Genomic DNA, 13493 nt, shown 5'->3' with positions numbered 1-13493 from the left:
CTCGGGCTGAGGTTTGGGGGGAGCGGGGAAGGAGGGGGGCTGGTCTCTCCCGGCCTTTCTGCCGATGCTCAATCCCGGCGGCAGCAGCCCGGCGGTGACACCGCAGAGGGTGGCGTGGCGAAAGGGGTCACGCGTGGGACAGCCCTGGGAGTCGCGGTGGGGCTGCCCTGCGGCTGGGACCATGGCACCCAGCCATCGCACCCCATCCTCTGGGACACCCATCAGGTGTGATGGGGCTGGGTGGAGGGCAAGGGGCCGTCCGAGGCTCCGATGAGCCCTACCGGGGATAAGGCTTCTTCTGTGGTACTCCGTCATCCAGGCACCCTCCCAGTCCCGTCCTCAAGGCCATGCCCTCCAGCAGCAGGATAGGGACCTCAAGGTGCCAGTGCGCTTCTCCCAGTGCTAAGTAATCAGACAAAACCCCTACAGCCTTCTCCCGTGGCTCTTTCACTGCAAAGTTTACCCCCCAGCTCTGCTCTGACCTTCACCACTCATCTGTAGCATCTCCAGGAGCCAAAGCGGGGCTGGTCGGAGTGAAAATGCCTGTTGGCTTCCACTCCTCCCATTTCCCCCCACTCTGCAGTCCTACTGTGCTGGCTGTATTGCAGAGTCCTGGAGCAGCTACCGGTCCCTCTCTTTTACAAACCACTTGTGTCAATACTCAGACCTGAATGACAGACAGACAGCAGCTGCCAGGCTGGGTACTCATGGCTCCCATGGGCTGCAAATGCCTGAAGCCCACCTGGCAAGGAGAGGGATTGCAAGGGGTTAAATGACGGTGCAACTAGGAGTAAAGAAACTGGAGGGCAAGAGGGAAAGCTTCCTTGCTGAGAGTTCCATTCACAAAAATAGAGCTGGTAAATGTCACTGCCTCTTTAGGTCTACCTAATGTGTGCAGTGGCAGCCTGCATGTGCATCCCCTCAAAGCCATCATGAACCCCCAACCTCTGTTTCTCCAGCTCAAAGGCAAGGGTAATTTTGGGTAACTACGCCAGCTATCAGCTGGGCCCTGCAGATGAAAAATGCTGGCTTGCCATTTCTGTGCCTTCCCATTAGTTCTTTTTGTTCCACCTTTTCTTCCTATTTATAAATTTCCACTATGGACAGAGAGAAGAACTAGAGGACAGAGCTGGCTGAAAACTAATCTGAGGAATTAAAAAAAAAAAAGGTTCATTTTCAGCCAGCTCTCAGAACCAGCTCAGCACGTGGGCACACGGTAGTGAATGAAGTGTGAGGCACAGGCCGTGGGGCCGTGTCCCCTGGCAGCTTGCCCTTCCATTCACTCCACCATAAAGCTGCAGCCCAGAGTAGGGTTGTCTTTTACACACTCCTGAAGACACTGGCAGTGGCAAGGAGGTTAAGACTAAGCTTTGCACTGTGCACAAAATTCTCCTTCAAAGCAGCAAAAGTTTTGAGTTTAAGGTGAAACTAAGGCAAAACACTTTTACCCAGCTCTTTGCTGCTGTGGTGATGAGTGATTTTGTAACGCATAGGAGAGATGCAAGCAGTTATCAAAATGTGAAGTCCTGTCCTTTTCCCAGGAGGGGTAGGTTGGATAGCCCAAAAGATCTTTTATATCTCACAGTTGGTGCATTATCAGCATAAAATAGGAAGAGGATGAAAGGACTGTGGGTTGAGGTGCATGGGTATAAACACTGGACTTAGCAGTTCTTGGCAGCTTGGCCATTTGTGGCTGTGTTTGCTGTTAAGAAGGACGAGGTACCTTTGCAGGAGCACCAGATTGCGGAGACTGCAGCAAGAGGAATTCTTCATTTCACTTCTCTGCCCTGCTGATAACCGTATTGGTTTATTGGTTTATTATTTCTTATTGATTCATATACATATCTGCTATGGTTTTGTCTGCTCCTTTTTTCTGAGGGCAGACAAGCTACAGCTTCAGGTTAAAGGTTGGGCTGGCTCCAAGAGGCTTGGGTTGAACATAACACAACACTCTGCAAATCTGCTTTGGAATGAACTTTGGGGCAGTTTCCAATGCACAATCAGGAAGAGTTTAATATCTGGCTTTTGATATGTCCATCTCTGCCGAAATGACTGTAGCCTCTGGCAATCTGGCCACAAATCTCATAAGGACAGACATTTCTAGGGGATTTCTGGCCAAGCAACAACAAAGAGATCTCACAGCTAGAGGCATCAATTACAGAGGAGAAAAGGGTCTGGCCACATTCCTCTAAATGTTCTTGACTTTTGGGGCAGTCCAGATCTGTCTGAAATTCAAGCCTGGCTCCAGCCTTGCCACCTTCCCTGCCCCAGGAAGGGGCCCACTGCACTATAGATTCTGAACAAAAGCCAGCGGTTTCTGCCCATCTCAAATAGCAGCACTCTCAGCTCTATTGGAGCCGGGGAGCAGGATGAAGTGGGGACAGTCGTTTATCAAACTGTCCTTTTTTCCTTTCTTTTTTTCCCAACATGATATTAGGAGGTGTCATGTTTTAGAAGGTGCTTGAATATCAGCCGTCTCTAAGAGACATCAGTCTGTGATTAAGGAGAGGAACGTCTGACGGTGCCCTGCTCAGTTCCTGTTAGGACAATTTGCTCATCAGCACGATTTTGCCCTTGTTTTTTAAGAAAAAGCTCTCCATCCTGGCAGCAGCAGCCTCATGCTCCACTTGTTAGGGTTGCCTCTTGTGTCATCCCGTGGTGGTGTGTGCTTGCTGCCGTGGCGGAGGCAGACGGACAGAGCCCACGACTGCTGGCCAGATATAGCTCTGCCAGAGATAGCGACGGGCACAGCGTGGGCTGCTCCGTGTGCCCATGGGGCTGCGGGGATATTTGGGTGGGCAGCCCTGGGCTGTTGCTGCCGGGCACAGAGCAGTGTGCAGGGCAGCTGATTTAATTCCAGCTTAGCTCCATCGAAATCATCTACCACAAGGGGACCCACCGCATTTAGAGGACGTGTTTTCTCATTTAGTTTTTGGCTTGCTGGCTGTCATGGCTGAAACTCGAAAGAGGCAGCCAGCTCAAGGTAACAGAGAGATGCTTTCCCCAGCAAAGCTGTATGTATCCCCACAAATTCTTTTTCCCTTCATCCTTTTTTTAAAATGCAAAATATCTCTTCAAACATCTCACACCATGGGCTTTTTATTTCATGTTTTCAGGCTAGTAATAGGGATAAAAACTAAATCTTTGGTGCTGTCAGTCAGAGAGTGATTTATTCTAAGCATCGTCTCAGGTTGAAGGGGAGGGTCCGGTGATCACGGTGATATTTAAGAAGTCCCTCCCATGGGTGTTGAGCAATGTATTCGCTGTTAGCTCATCCTGCAGTAACACCGCCTCTACCAGGAGGTGACCGCTCGCTTTTTCTCTCCCTCACCGTCAGCCAGAGAGACCTGGCCCTGGAGAAGCTGATGGAAACAGGAGCCAGTGGCTTGTGCCTCCACACCCTCCTGTCTCGCAGGTCTCCTGAGAAGGAGGGATGGGCTGAGTGACAGCTTTATAGTTCTGCAGAGGTGGCTGTCCTTGTTCGTGCTGTGGCTCCCAGCCCTCAGCTGCTATCTTTCCTAGAGGAAGATGACCAGCCAGAAAAGTAAATGCAAATATGAAATCTAGCTGATAAATGAATAGCTGTTCGAAGTATGATCTTCCAAGATTATATTTAAGCAGGAAAATGATGAGAGCACACTGAAAATGTGACAGGTAGGATTAAAGGAATACCTTTCACTAACAACCAGACTTCTGAAGGGTTTTTTTGGGATGGTCTTGTTCATTGGATACCTGGCTTCATTACTGCTGGATGTGTCTGACTTTAGCTAAGCATAAAAAATTAAAGGTATGCACCAGAATTTGTCCCACATCTCTCTAGAAATTAGAATTAAAATGGCACTTATCATTCACCATGAAAATCATTGTCATTTCATGCTTGTGAAAATATATTTCTGAAATGTAAACTGTTGCTCTGGTTTCAAACACAAAATTGGGAAAGAAAAAGGTATATGGCTGAGTGGATGTAAGAGGGACATTATTGCTTGACACCAAATCTTAAAAAAATGAAAAATGCTGGATAAGGTATTTGTAACTTATTTGAAACATTAAAATAATGATCTGATATAAACTTAGAAAGTGATTAGAATAATGGAAACTTCAGGCCCAGCTTCTGTGATTTTTAAAGGGGAATACCAGAATGCCAGACTCCTCTACATTCATTTGAAAAGCTCGGTCTCTATGTTCATTCTTCAGTACCTTCTTCCTTTTAAAAAGCAGTCTTCAAAATCCAAGGCATCACTTGACCATGATCAGCTTGTGCCAGCCAATCCAGTAAGGAAAGATCTATCTATTGCAGAAAGAGCAGTGTTTGCATTTAACCGCACTCCTCTGGGATATATTTTTAGGAGGGTGCCTGTGCATGCACTCAAAATGCTGCTTATGAGCGTGACCCCTTTATGTTGGATCGTGGCACTGGCTCTGCTGCTGAGCCCAGGCGAGCTGAGGGGAGGCATGCGAGCCTGTGCTTCTCTAGCCAGATGGAGTTCACACCCACTACAATTATGTTTGCAACACATGATTTGCTTAAGATGCCTGTGGATGTTTCAAAAGAGTGGGGTGGTTTCAGTAAAGCAGTCTCAGAAGAAAAGCAGTATCAGCCCTTGGCATCTTTACCACTGAAATTTTCCTTCAAGAAGCCTAAAGCCAATCTTTGGGGTTTTTTTACATTCTGATGGACAGTGTAATGAACTTTTCATTATAGGCTGGAGGGAAGTATATAGACCTGGATAATGGCTGTGTGAAGGCCTGTATTGGTGGATTTCCTGCCATGCAGAATTACTATTGCCATAGAACACATAGGACCATAGGACATACCTATGGTCATACCTACAGAACCATAGGACAACTCGGGTTGGAAAGGACCTCCAGAGATCATCTGCTACAACTTTAGATGGAAAAGGGAATCTAGATGAGACTATCTAGCATCCTGTCAAGTAGTGTCTTGGAAACCTCCAATGCTGGGGAGTCCACCGCACCCTTTTGGAGGTTGTTCCAGTGACTGCTTCATTATGGTGAAATCCACACCACATAAGGAATCGGAAGGTTTGTGATGAGCTGTATGCATCATGCCAGAGCTGTTGTTCACTCTCTGACATCCTTAATAGCCACCTTGGCCCAGATATCATCCTGAGAGCCTGATAATAACTTTGAATGCACTCCCATGGCATTAAGATAATTTCAGCTTCTCTGGTTGCAAATGCCAATAACCAAATTCTGGATCTTGGTTCAGAACCAAACTTCAATTCCCAAGTAAACAGTGGCATTGTCAGAACAAAAACTGGGTGCATAAAACCTATATCCTCAATATATATCAATAACTAGTATTAAAATTTGCTGACACGTGAACATTTCCTGCTTCCATGGATGTTGGCAGCACAACTTCTATTGACCACAGTGAAATGGGATGTACCTCAGTGGGGTGATATTCTGATTCACGTGTTTCTGCCATTGATTTATAGAGTATCTACTGCCACAGCAGCTATTAACCTTCAGTTACAGCAGGACTTCAATCACTGAAATACCACTCTGAGTTTTCTTTGTAACAATATGATTTGTTCTAGAAAAAAACCATAAATATGTATTTAAAGAACCAACCTTATCAGATTTCCAGCTATCATAGGAAGATACTGCTTCAACATTTTTCTTCATCAGTCCTTAGTCACGAAAACCAAAATTGCAGGGGAACTTGGGGCTTTAGGGAGCAGGAAACCAATGTGTTAATTAATTGTGGGCTGACGAGAACATTGCTAGGACAGATGTTCAGCCACTCACACGGGCACTGCGAGAACTTCAAGTGAGATCTCACTTTCCTGGGAAGGATGAAATCTGGGAGGAAGAATGTGTACAGAGGTGAAAAGGGCTCTGTGACAAGGAAACACAGGATGGGTCTGTACATGCATCTGCAGTCTGATTTGCAAAGACAGGCAACTGAGAACAGGCAACTTCTTCATCCCCCTTCTCTACTGTTAGCTTCAGGAACCTATTTATGACATTGGAAACTGGGAAAGGTCAGAGATAAGTCCTGTGAATCTGAGTAGAAATCTTCTTCCTGATATGTACTGTGAACTGGTTTCACAAAGGCATGGCTTGAGCAGAGAAGTATACATTCATTAAAAATCATCCTTCTTCAGAACCTGCATTTGGGCCATATTTGTTTTGTGCACGCCCCAATTGGCACAATTAGCTCAAATATCACTGTCATGTGTCAGCTGCCAAGCAGATGATTGCAGCTGGAAAAGGCAAGAGCAGTTCCACGGCTGTAAGAGCACCAGACAGCCAGCAGCCTCCTCGAGGACTTGTCTTGCTCCTGAGCGTGATCTAGCAGTGCAATGAAGAAGCTGGAAAGGGATGCGGATGGCTGTGAACCAAGGTGTTTCATGCATCACTTAACCACTGCCATTAGCTTAAATGCATCCAGGACCTAAAACCATCTTTGTGAGCACTAAAGACCTTTGCCTAGTAACATTTCTCATGTTGTTCTTTGCCTGTGCCATCCCTGATCATTCTCATCTTTGGGTTTTGTAATCAACTATTTGCTCTGCTAGACCCTAGTAATTTGGGGACTGGACCCCAAGGGCCTTGGACAAGCCCCTTCCAGCAGGGGAGCAGGCAGCAGCCAATAAAGGCAGGCTGGGAAGAGGCAGGCTGCTGTAGTTTGTCTGTCCTGTCACTAGAGTGAGACATGCTCACAAGCATCCTGGTCTCCTCTTTCGGGAGGTGCTGAGCAGGCCTGTGGGGTGCTGGTGCTGGCATTGAGGGGGCACCCTGCACCGTGGTAGACCTTGGCATCCTCAGCAGGCTGGGGCTCAGGTGTGGAAACTCTCCAGGTTACCCCATTCTACTGCACAGACTTTTTTTTTTTACAGTGGCCTCAGAATAGTGAAAGTGAAGGAGAGGGTGGGAGAGCCCCTAAAAATCCTTTGTCATGACCTCTTGATAGCCCCTGATTCCTGGGCTGATCTGAGCTGTAATCCAACAGAGTCCTCAGAAACTTTCTATTGACTTCCAAAAGTCTTTGAGCCAGACCATGACACTGCTCAGCCTGAGCGAGACCAAGCAGCACAATAGGTACTGCAGATATTTCTCGTCGAGGAAGCAAGGAGAGCAAACTTTTTACTGAAGGGTAAAAAGAGCAGTAGTTCTGACATCTAAATAAAATGAGTCATTGAGGAAACTGCCCTCCCTCCCCTTCTGTGAAATGCCCACCTGAAGACCCGTGATTCACGACAATATGTTTCAGAGCTACCCGTAAGGACAGTTTTTTTCTTTCCCCCTTTTTTTCTTTTCCTCAGAGTATGATGCCCTGCCAGTGAGTGACTTGTGCAGTCCAGACGGAGAAAGCAAGCTGTTAAAAGGTAGTGATTGCAGCACTGATCTCTTGCAGGCTCTGCAGTGTGAGGAGGTGGTTCTGAATCACAATGAACTTAATTGAACAAGAAATGGCATTGATTTTTCCTTTTCAGCCCTCCCCATTGCTCACAGCAAAGGTGCATTGAACCCTCTGCCCATGCCAAGCAGGAGAACTGCACAGCACAGTAGAATGGAGATTTTTTACTTTTGTCCTATAATTAGCATGTATTTATTTTTAAATAGGGTAAAAACCATAGCTCTCTAGGCTTTGAATTGTCATCAGGGAAAAGCACTGCTGGTGCAGTATGAGTTTCAGGAGTCCAAGGAAGCAGGTTATGTGAGAAGCAATAGTTTGGTCCACACTCCCCTGGCCGGGAAATAACGTTGCTCTCGAGTCTATCTGATTGTTGAAAGAACTAGAACGACACAATTGCCAAGCTGCTGAAGGGCTCCTAAAAGGTCATTTAATATTATTTTTTTAACTTGGACAGGTAAAGGTGCATAAGCTGCCTCCAATCTTCAGGGAAACAAGGAAGAAAAGCATCCCATACTCCAATTACTGAATCATTGTTATTTTTTGCCCTGTTAAGCTTGTTAACACCTAACATGTTTGAATAGCCAGTGACTTCCTATGAAGCTGTTAAACTTAGTCACTGAACATCCCCAGGTGTTTACACTTACTTAGAGGTATATGAGGTGCTTGTGAATTTTCCAGTGTCTCTCCTTCTAATTTTCCTAAAATGAAAAAAACCCAAGTATTTGGGAAATTCACTAGCAAACTCACAGTAGCAGCCTTAGTGCCCAGATTCCAGCTTTGGTATCATAACTGGGTTCCCTGCAACGCACAGCTTGGGTTTTTCGTGAGGGGAATTCTTTGGTTGAGATTGCCAGGCTGAGCAGGGAAAGGAAGAATGGCCGAAGGAAATTTAGGTGTTAGGTGAGCAGTGGATTCCATGTATCACAGTGAGATCAGCTTCTACCGCTAACAAACACATATCCCCAGTTCACAGGCACTGGACAGCAGATCAGTTTGACCTTATGTTGGAAATGGGAGGGGAGGACAAACCTCACCATGCTGTCGATCCTGACTGCCAGGACAGTGTTTTGGGGCTGTGATCAGTCTAAATGCTGGGGCTGCTCTCAAGAGCTGGCTGCAGCCGAGTCAGCACAACACTCCTCTCCTGCCTGCCTCCTGCCACTTGCTATTTTCATTGCCTTCTGAGGAGTGATTAAATGGATAGCGAGTATGTATGGGTTTCATGGAAAAGTCCTGTCATTGTCTGCCATAAGAGCAGGATCAGACTCTTCTAGAGTTGATATAATTCCTGCAAGTGCTGAACATTGTACTAGAACTGAAGCAGTGTGCTGTATTGCAATAAGACACATATAACAAATTTACTGGCATCCAACAACTCTAATGGGGAAAAATACAACCAAGAATTGCTGTTACCAAAAGGAGGGACTGCACCAAGCAGCCTAAGAAATGAAACAGAAGGAAATGCCAATATTTTGTGTTTGCATGCCTGTGAACTGCTTATGCAAGTCTTTGACAGACCTCGGCTGCTCCTGCTAAGCATTCATGCTTTGCAGACTCACCTCCAAGCTCGACAGAGAAGGCCATGGATTTCACCTCCTCCAAGCCCTCACCAAAGTCATAAGAGGCTGGTTTTGCTATTGTAAGGGAACAGGTGGTATTTCTGCTCTCCTGGTGAAGTCTAACTGGCTGCATAGGCTGAAGAAGCACCAAGACCAGAAGCACCAAGGCAATACGAAGTGTTGGGAAGAACTGGGTGAGACTGGGCTTCTCTCTGTGAAAACAAAAGCAGAGCCACTTACCACAGCTCATAGCAGTGCTTGTGGTTGGGCATATCTTTTTCCAGCAAGACCTTCAGGCCAGCAGGTAAAGGCTATTGCAGGCCCTCCAGGCCATCCCCTCATCTCCCAGTGATGAAGCTTCCAAGAGATAGGAGGTTGGATGTGATCACCTGGGGAGTGTCTTACATCAGTCAGCAGTGAGTGCATTTGAGGACAAAGCTGCACCATTCATCTTAAAAGTGAGGCAGCTGTTCAACTACTACAGCTGTATTGGGTTTGCATTCTAACGTTTTCCAACAGAAAAAAGTATCAGGAAAAACGATAGGAAGCCTAGCAATCTGTAGATGCTATACAGTGAGACTACAAGGTATAGAGTTTAAAACCTAAAATATTTCATATATTAAGAATATTCCAATGATTCCATTTTGAGGATTACACCTAGCTTTATACCTAGCTAAGTCTCCTTTTCCTACCTTTCTGAGTAAAAGCTGCTTTCTACTCGCAAGTTTTCAATTACTTTCTCTAGGCAGAGAAGGATTTTTGTGTGTGTAAAGTCTGAGGTTAATCTGACAAGGATTCTTAGAGAGATGAGCCTCTGCATTGAGACTGGGCTTTCTTGTTGGTACAGAATTTTCAGTTTGGGGGAATTTTAAATTTTATTTTTAAACACCCTATTTCAAAACTCAAGGCATGGAAGCATTTAATGTGACTATTTAGCTTTTTTATCTGAAAAATTATTCTTCTATAAATATTTTAACAAGGACACTGTTCAATTTGAAGAATTCTGCAGTGCAATTGTTTTAACACATGCCTCTGACTTTAATCTGCTTCATGCCAGCAACAACCTATGAACTTATATAAAGAAAAAGTCTACCTATCTGCCTAAGGTGCTGTGCTTTTACAAGCAAAGCAGACTGGGAAACCCTCTTCTGTCTAGACCAGAATTTTATGAATGAGAAGACAACCTTAGGAAAACTAGAGAAACTGGGTAAGCAGCTTAAAACCTCCTAGAAGATCCATATTTGTTCCTTTCTCTTACTAATTTCTGCAGTTCATTGCTAGTTAAACATGTGGCTGCTGCTGCTAAATGTGGTGGTACAGGTAGGCTCTGATGGCTGGTGTGAGTCCAGTGAGGAACAGTGTCAGATGAGAGGCACAGGAGAGATGCTGATGGTTTCAGGGTTGCTGATGATGGGATGGTAACAATCAGCAAGGGCTGCTGGGGCTCTTATTATCATCATCTTGCTGTGAGGTCCTGTAGCAGATGCAGCCAGCCTCCTCCCTCCCACCCTGTGAAAAGACAGCAGAGGAAATGTCATTATCTGCTCTCTGTGGATGACTAAGGAAACTCTCCCTCCCATCAATCTTGTGAGGAACATTAGGTGTGTCTTGGTGCTTCTGGGACATGGCTGAGAAGGGGAGTTGACCTTCACTGCTGCTTTGGACAGTGAGCTTAATCTTCATGCTGGACTTCCTAGTTCACAAATAACATTTAATTTTATATTTTATGTAATAAGTTGTATAGTTTATCTGTTACTTATCCCAATAATTTAGTTGTAAATTCTATTGATTAGCATGCCTGTTGCTAGAAGCCTTTGATGCAGGTGCAGTGCTGGGCACTACTAGGACCAGCATTACCTTATGGCTTGTTTCACCTCAGCGTCTGCCCAGGTGACCACACTCCTACCAGCTCTGGTGAGACTCAGGTCTGGCACTGCAAGTATATTTGGGCTCAAGAGCTGTAAATTGTAGGTTTTCAGGCTCTATCCAAGAAAAGGAGTCCCAGATAACATGAAAACGTAGCTGGCCTTTCTCCTAGGTGTTCAGTTGTTGTCTAACTGGCAGCAAATCACACCAGTGAATCTCCAGAGTGCTAAATTACTTTATTCCTCACAGCTTACTTTGGTAGGTAGGAAAGATTTCTCTTTCACATCAGTGGGACTAAAATGCAGCACAGTGAAGTGGAAGATAAATCTGAAGTGCTATCCTATTTCTCAAATCCTAGCCCATGCTCTGCTCACTGGGGACTCCTCCAGCTCTGCAGCTGACCTACATTTAACCTTGTATTTCTTGCCCTTGCAGCTCCTGGGCTTTAAAAAACAGATCTGCCTGGATATAATCCTGGTTCTTTCTGTTACTTTCTTCATCCCTGATTTCTGATTGTTAGAAGAATGGTTGATGGAGCTGGTTGTTTCTTTCATGTGATCCAACAGATCCACCCATTGTGGGAATATGTCTTGTTTTCCCTTGTATGGTAAGAATCCACCAACAGGAGATAATGTTTCTGTTTTATTGCTTTATGTTGTTTGTTTGTTTTTTCCACTCAGAAATTTTCTTTAAAATAAAGTTTTTTCTTACTTATGCCCCTTTGCTTTACTTTCAACTTTTATGATATGCTCTTCCTTTCCTCTTCCTGTTTTCTTACTGCTTCTGTTCACAGACAGGTGCTTCATCCAAACTCACTTTGTAAAGCATTGCCAGTCACACCATGAGACTTTTCACTGGCCACAGTGTGCTGTCTGTATTTTGGGTGATGGTCCAGGTTGTTTCAGCTCTCTCTCTAGACGACAGAACTTACACTCTGCTCTGCTAAGCCCAGTGTGACTTTCAGGCCAAGAGATTCCAATCAAACATCAATCATAGCAATGTTATTTAAACTGGTAGGGTTGAAAATTGTGATTCTATTTATGATTTATTCATTGGTTTTTAACATTTACAGGTTTTTGAGGAGCTATCTTCAGCTTCACTCACTGTATTATGCTTCTTTATAGCAGCAGCTGCTACCTGTCAGAGGTCCCTCATGTCCTTTCACATGTGAGTTGAATGGAACAGAACAGGGCATCTGCTACCACTACCAGGGATCCATGTTGTATCTCTCTCCATCTTGGACTGCATTTGATGAAAAGCTCCCATGATGGCTCATAGAATTATTTAATCATAGAATATCTCAGGTGCAAGGTCCTGCACTGGGGTCAGGGCAATTCTAAGCACTACCAGAATGTATTCAGAGCAGCTCTTAATAAGAGAAGCGTTGGTGAATAAGAAGCTTGACATGACCTGAAAATGCACACTTGTAATCCAGAAAGCCAGCCATATCCTGAGAGGGAATTCTGCACCTCTGCTCTGCTCTGGTGAGACCCCACCTGGAGTGTTGCATTCAGCTCTGAGGCTCTCAACATCAATATATGGACCTGTTGGAGTGAGACCAGAGGAGGGCTGGGAAGGTGCTCAGAGTGCTGGAGCACCTCTCCTGTGAAGACAGGCTGAGAGAGCTGGGGTTGTTCAGCCTGGAGAAGAGAAGGCCCAGTGAAGACTTTACAGCACCTTGCAGTACCTCAAGTGGGTCTGCAGGAGAGCTGGAGAGGGACTTTATCCAAGGCCATGTAGTCATAGTACATAGTACATAGTACATAGAGGGAAAGACTTCAAACTGAAAGAGGGTAGGTTTACATGAGATATTAGGAAGAAATTCTTTACTGGGAGAGTGATGGGGCACTGGAAGAGGTTGCCCAGAGAAGTTATGGCTGTCTCATACCCACTAAGTGTTCAAGCCCAGGCTGGATGGGGCTTTGAGCAGCCTTCCTTAGCTACTTAGTGGCAGGTGTCCCTGCCCATGGCAGGGGGGTTGGAAGTAGGTGATCTCTAAAGTCCCTTACTGCTCAATCCATTCTATGAAATGATTCTACGATCCTGAGTTAGAAGGAACCCACAAAGATCATGGAAGTCCAACTTCTGACCCTGATCAGGACACCCCAAGAGTCACACCATGTGCCTTAAAGTGTTGTCCAAACCCTTTTTGAACTCTGTCAGGCTGCTGCTGTGACCGCTGCCCTGGGGAGCCTGTTCCAGTGCCCAACCACTCAAACCTATTAGGGGTTCTAATATCTCAACCTAAACTTTCCCTGACACAACTTCCCTTGGGTCAAGGACAAACAAGGACATTCCCTTGGGTTCTGTCATTGGTCACCAGAGAGAAGAGCTCACTGCCTGCCCCTCCTCTTCCCATCATGTGGAAGCTGTAGACTGCAATGAGGTCTTCCTTTCATCTCCTCCAGGCTGAACAAGCCAAGTGACCTCAGCTGCTTCTCATACAGCTTTCCCTCAAGGCCCTTCACCATCCTTGTGGCCCTTCTTGGGAGGCTCTCTAATAGCTTTATATCCTTCTTATATTGTGGCACCCAAAACTGCCCCCAGCACTCGAGGTGAGGCCACCCCAGTGCAGAGCAGAGTGGGACAATCCCCTCCCTTGCCTGGCTGGTGATGCTGTGCCTGATGCCCCCCAGGACACGGCTGCCCCTCCTGGCTGCCAGGGCACTGCTGGCTCATGT

Source organism: Corvus moneduloides, chromosome 1 (genome assembly GCF_009650955.1).
Source record: "Corvus moneduloides isolate bCorMon1 chromosome 1, bCorMon1.pri, whole genome shotgun sequence".
In the NCBI taxonomy this organism is placed as follows: Eukaryota; Metazoa; Chordata; class Aves; order Passeriformes; family Corvidae; genus Corvus; species Corvus moneduloides.
The sequence above is the reverse complement of the archived record's forward strand: the minus strand, read 5'-3'. Positions refer to the sequence as shown.